This window comes from Pristiophorus japonicus, chromosome 1 (genome assembly GCF_044704955.1).
Source record: "Pristiophorus japonicus isolate sPriJap1 chromosome 1, sPriJap1.hap1, whole genome shotgun sequence".
NCBI classification, from domain to species: domain Eukaryota; kingdom Metazoa; phylum Chordata; class Chondrichthyes; family Pristiophoridae; genus Pristiophorus; species Pristiophorus japonicus.
In genome coordinates this window covers 238,238,289-238,244,848 of record NC_091977.1, presented here as the reverse complement: position 1 = coordinate 238,244,848, position 6,560 = coordinate 238,238,289, and the positions used below count along the sequence as shown (strand labels likewise).

The following is a 6,560-nucleotide window of genomic DNA, read 5'->3' as shown; positions in this document are numbered from 1 at the left end:
CCGATGTTGGGGAAGTCCAGAACCAAGGGACATAGTCTTAGGATAAGGGGTAGGCTATTTAGGACTGAGATGAGGAGAAACTTCTTCACTCAGAGTGTTGTTAACCTGTGGAATTCCCTGTCACAGAAAGTTGTTGATGCCAGTCAACTTGATATATTCAAGAGGGAGTTAGATATGGCTCTTACGGTTAGAGGGATCAAGGGGTAAGGAGAGAAAGCAGGAAAGGGATACTGAAGGAATGATCAGCCATGATCTTATTGAATGGCGGTGCAGGCTCGAAGGGCCGAATGGCCTACTCCTGCACCTATTTTCTATGTTTCTATGTTTCTATGTTTGCTGCTTTTTCTGGCTAATTTATATGCCTCTTCCTTGGATTTAACACTATCCTTAATTTCCCTTGTTAGCCACAGTTGAGCCACCTTCCCCGTTTTATTTTTACTCCAGACCAGGATGTACAATTGTTGAAGTTTATCCATGTGATCTTTAAATGTTTGCGATTGCCTATCCACTGTCAACCCTTTAAGTATCATTTGCCAATCTATTCTAGCCAATTCACACCTCATACCTTCGACGTTAACTTTCCCTAAGTTCAGGACCCTAGTCTCTGAATTAACTGTGTCACTCTCCATCTTAATAAAGAATTCTACCATGTTATGGTCACTCTTCCCCAAAGGGCCTCGCACAACAAGATTGCTAATTAGTCCTTTCTCATTACACATCACCCAGTCTAGGATGGCCAGCCCTCTTTTTGGTTCCTCGACATATTGGTCTAGAAAACTATCCCTAACACATTCCAGGAAATCGTCCTCCACCGTATTGCTACCAGTTTGGTTCGCCCAATCTATATGTAGATGAAAGTCGCCCATGATAATTGCTGTACCCTTATTGCATGCATCCCTAATTTCTTGTTTGATGCTGTCCCCAACCTCACTACTACTGTTTGTTGGTCTGTACACAACTTGCACTCGCGTTTTCTGCCCTTTCATGTTCTGCAGCTCTACCCATACAGATTCCACATCATCCAAGGTAATGTCCTTCCTTACTATTGTGTTAATTTCCTCTTTAACCAGCAACGCTACCCCACCTCTTTTTCCTTTCTGTCTATCCTTCCTGAATGTTGAATACCACTGGATGTTGAGTTCCCAGCCTTGGTCATCCTGGAGCCATGTCTCCGTAATGCCAATTATATCATATTCTTTGCTGCCTGTTAATTCATCCACCTTATTACGAATACTCCTTGCATTGAGGCACAGAGCCTTGAGGCTTGTCTTTTCATCATGCTTTGCCCCTTTAGAATTTTGCTGTAATGTGGCCCTTTTTGATTTTTACCTTGGGTTTCTCTGCCCTCCACTTTTACTTTTCTCCTTTCTATCTTTTGCTTCTGCCCCCATTTTACTACCCTCTGTCTCCCTGCATAGGTTTCCATCCCCCTGCCATATTAGTTTAACCCTTCCCTAACAGCACTGGCAAGCAGTCCCCCTTGAACTTTGGTTGCGGTCCTGCCCAGGTGCAGACCGTCTGGTTTGTACTGGTCCCACCTCCCCCAGAACCGATCCCATTGTCCCAGGAATTTGAATCCCTCCCTCTTGCTCCATTCCTCAAGTCACATATTCTTCTTAGCTATCCTGCTCCCTCTACTCTGATTAGCAGGTGGCACTGGTAACAATCCTGAGATTACTACCTTTGAGGTCCTACTTTTTAATTTAACTCATAGCTCCCTAAGTTCAGCATGTAGGTCCTCATCCCGTTTTTTCCTATATCGTTGGTACCTATATGCACCATGACAACCGGCTGTTCACCCTCCCCCTCCAGAATGTGCTGCAGCAGCTCCGAGACATCCTTGACCCTTGCACCAGGGAGGCAATATACCATCCTGAGTCTCGATTGCGGCCACAGGAATATCTATCTATTCCCCTTGCTATAGAATTCCCTACCACTCTAGCTCTCCCACTCTTTTTCCTGCCCTCTTGTGCAGGAAAAATGATGGTTGATAAGGGTAGTGCATTTGATATTTTCTGGGGACCAATACACCTTGGGTAGAAATTAGTTCTTATTGAGCCTGTTATCCTGACAGAAACAGGGGCCAAATGTTTTACATGGATCTTAACAAGGCTTTTGACAAGGTAGACTGGTCATAAAAGTAAAAGCCCATGGGATCCAAGGGAAAGTAGCAAGTTGGATCCAATATTGGCTCAGTGACAGGAAGCAAAGGGTAATGGTGAGTACCCGATGATAGGTGTGAAATGGACACGTTTCCCAAAGTGTTTGACCAATGGAGATCCCAAAATTGGCCTTCAGGCCCGATTGCAATATTACTGGTTAGTTGCCGGCACCTGTTGTGTTTCCAGAGGCAGTTCAGTGGTTTAGGGATTTGAAATTTGACTTCTTCGTCTGCAATGGCTCAAAGATAGATGTAGCGTGTCAGGTGGGGGGGTTGTGGGAGAAAAGGAGAGAGGCGCTAGTGCGGGCCATTAGATGCCCTTGCACTCCTGCTCCTACTGGCTCCTCATCAAGATACAATGTTGCCTGTTTGTTGGTGGCCACTGATTAGGCCAAATGCTACAAAAGCTCAGCAGACTCATGCTGCCCAATTTCTTGAAGGTGTGCTTAAACAATTGTTAGGCCCTTTCATTAACATATGTAAGCGGCCTAACGCCTGTTGAAGACAGTTGCCCGGGTTGCCTGCAAATTGTCTGCGCCATAACCGGCAGATTTGGTCGCTGTTGGGCCCTGTTTCTGTATGGAAAACAGGTGCAATGAGGACCAATTTCTACCCCAAGGTGTATGGACCTCCTGTAAATATTGTTTTCCTCTGCTACCTTCCAGCCATAGCTCAGTTGGTAGCACTCTCACCACTGAGCTAGATGGCTGTGGGTTAAACCTCCACTCCAGAGACCTGAGCACAAAATCTAGGCTGACGCTCCCAGTGCAGTACTGAGGGGGCACAATACTGTCGAAGGTGTCTTTTGGATGAGACATTAAACCCAGACCCATTTGCACTCGTGGATGAATGTAACCGATCCCATGGCATTATTTCAAAAGAGGAGCTGTGGGTTTTTCCTGGTGTCTTCGCCAATATTTATTCCTCAACCAACATTGATGTTGAGTATGACAAAGACACTCAACACAGGTCTGTTGTGGAGAAAAGAATTGTTTAATTGCTTGATCAAGGGAGACACGGCTACACCAGTTCCTCAACTGGGTGCGTTACCAACCGTTCTCCTCGAACATTTTAGGAGCTGCTTCCTTTATACAGAATTCTTTGCAAAGTCATCATTTACATTATCATTGGTCAGTCTTTCTACTGCATGACAATTTTTTTCTCTTTGTTATAGATTGTTTAATTTTAACTTTGTTAATTGTTCCAGTATCCTCCTTGGGTATGAACATATGCATCCTGCCTCCTGCCATTAACAGGAATTTATTTCTTAGGCGTAAGACCTTAGTTTTGAATAACAGGAACCCACTTCCTAGGCTCAAGACCTTAGCTCTGATAACAGGAACTCACACCATTGTTCTACAGTCGCACCTGCTACTTTTGCCACATCAGCAAATTGAGTTTTGGTCTTATGAACATCATACATGTTTAACTCTTTAATCCCACTTCAATCCCCCCTTTGGTCATATGATTATTCTATTGACCCAACGTGACCAATTATTTTACCTTACTAGACTCATGTGTCTCCCGCCCCGATTTCATTGATCATGCGATAGGATTGGGACCCTTACAACTCATAGCAGGTATTCATGTTGGTTTGGTCCATCTCCCCTGTTACTTACTTTCAGCAAAGGCTTCCTTTCGTATTTCTGAGCAGCTTTTACCAGCGCATTTATCCTTCTCCTCCTACATCTGAAGCACCATTCAAACAGTAACATCAGTATAACCAACATCTGCACTATCATTAATACATGTGACATAATTCTTATCCAAGGATGTACATGAACATTAAGTCCAAAATCCCATAGTCGTGTATACCAGGGTTGATTGGCCAGCACTTTCTTTGTGTCCTTTTGCAGCTCAACAATCTCTTTCATCAGGATGATGTATTTTTGTCATTGCTCACGGACACTCTTCTCCAATACTGTCTGTTCCTCACTTAGTTTGGGAATAGGTTTTCCCCGAGGCTCTTCAAAGCCCTCGTACCCCGCCTTTATAGTATCTACCACTATTCCACTGACAGTTTCTTCTTTTACTTCTGGGTATAGAATATGTCCCTGAATATTAACCTCTTCTCTGGTCGTGAAGCAAAAATCGGTGGTAGTGATGGGGCAGTGCGTTACTCCTCCCACAGTCATGTTAGTGGCTGTGGTGCTGACACACCGTTGCCCGTAACTTCGTGGTGCTGCTGCTGTCTCGAAATCCAGCATCAGTGGGGTTATGCTCAGGACGTATCCTTCTGTGCGGCTGTATCCACAGTCACCTTGATCAAATTTGGGTTGTTCTCAGAACAAAGCAACCTGGTTATTCTTATAAAATCTTTAATGCACACACCCTTGGTATCATCTCCCTTCGTAATATTGTATTGGTGCAGTTTGTGGTATCTGACCCGTGTTTGGTTTCTTATTTCTCCTATATTGTCAAATTTATACAGGAGGTTTCCCTTGGTTACATCATATTGTGGTATTGACAGTACAAATCCGATTATATTCTGATGACCAGTTACACATTTAGTTTAAGAACCCATGCATGGCTGTTTCGCCTGATTTCACAGGTATCTGTTTCCCTTTTTCTCAAAGTCCATTCCCTGAATACATCATTGGTTATCCAATCAGGGACCTCCCCATTTTGTAGCTGTTCTAAGTTATGTTCTACTGTACTTATCATCCATGCTCCATACCCGGTCATACCGCGGCGTTTTGTCTGCTTTCACTATTTTACTTTTGGTTCACGTTTATTGTTAATTGTCTTGGCATGATCCCTTAGTGTGTGAGCCACTTGTAACAATTCTCGTCTGGCCCTATCTCCCAATTGTGCCTGCATTTTCTCATTATCATTTCCCCTTTCCAGCAACCCTCTTAGGGTTTGGGTGAATATGTCAACCTGATCTTCGACCATCTGGTGATCTGTAATGTTTACCGTTGCTACGCCTGTCACATATCCCGCGCTCATCATTTCTAATATCCCCTTTTTCATCTAATCTTCCCTTTTAATGTGATAAACCTCAGGGCCTTAGAGTCGGGTCCATCTAAGGCCCGCAGTGTCAGATTTTTATACATGCTCATTGTTTTTGACTTGCAGAAACAGGGGATCGTTAGATTGGTCAGATTTAGAAATACTGTGATTATCTTCTGGCGTATTCTATTCCTAACCCCCCTTTGCACCCCTTTTGTTCTGTGAGGGCACCTTGGAGTTCTCCCCTCACACAGGAACATCGTTCCTCCTCCTGTATAATTGTCACAACTTGTACTTCCCTCTGGGGCGGGTGATGGGTTACAAGTTTCTTCGTTGTCCTTACAGAATTATAAGGGCGGTGGTGATCACATTGATATGCATTCTGTTGATAAAACACATCCTGGATATTCCAGATTTTTAGTTAGATCCTTACCATTTCTACTCCGACCAGATTGTTTGCACCATTTCTCTGGGCAAGTGACTTTTCCCAGATCTATTTTATGATGGCAAGTACCCCTAGTATTGCAAATATTAATCCGAGTCCCCCGAAAAGTCCATCTATCAATGCATCTCTCCACTCCTTATATTCTTTTAGCTGGGAACAATATTTCCATCGACCCCCACCTTTCATATTTACGCATGCACACGTGTCTCGGCTAATCAGTACCTACATAAGAACATAACACATTCAATGAGCTAGCCTCAACTGCTTCCTTGGGCAGAGAATTCCACAGATTCACAACCCTCTGGGAGAAGAAATTCCTTCTCAACTCGGTTTTAAATTGGCTCCCCCCGTATTTTGAGGCTGTGCCCGCTAGTTCTAGTCTCCCCGACCAGTGGAAACAACCTCTCTGCCTCTATCTTGTCTATCCCTTTCATTGTTTCAAATGTTTCTATAAGATCACCCCTCATCCTTCTGAACTCCAACGAGTAAAGACCCAGTCTACTCAATCTATCATCATAAGATAACCCCCTCATCTCTGGAATCAGCCGAGTGAATCGTCTCTGTACCACCTCCAAAGCTAGTATATCCTTCCTTAAGTAAGGTGACCAAAACTGCACGCAGTACTCCAGGTGCGTCCTCATCAATACCCTGTATAGTTGCAGCAGGACCTCCCTGCTTTTGTACTCCATCCCTCTCGCAATGAAGGCCAACATTCCATTCGCCTTCCTGATTACTTGCTGCACCTGCAAACTAACTTTTTGTGATTCATGCACAAGGACCCCCAGGTCCCTCTGCACCGCAGCATGTTGTAATTTCTCCAAATTCAAATAATATTCCCTTTTACTGTTTTTTTCCAAGGTGGATGACCTCACATTTTCCGACATTCTATTCCATCTGCCAAACATTAGCCCATTCGCTCAACCTATCTAAATCTCTTTGCAGCCTCTCTGTGTCCTCTACACAACCCGTTTTCCCACTAATCTTTGTGTCATCTGCAAATTT

General features: G+C 44.0%; 1 long non-coding RNA gene across 1 annotated transcript in view; it reads right to left on the bottom strand.

Annotated features, from left to right (window-relative positions):
* Positions 1 to 3,166: 3,166 nt before the first annotated feature.
* LOC139243930 (uncharacterized) overlaps positions 3,167 to 6,560 on the bottom strand; it is a 50,074-nt gene continuing 46,680 nt past the window's right edge. Inside the window, exon 4 of the long non-coding RNA XR_011589811.1 lies at positions 3,167 to 4,421. This is a non-coding gene — a long non-coding RNA (uncharacterized lncRNA). The remainder of the gene's footprint in view (positions 4,422 to 6,560) is intronic.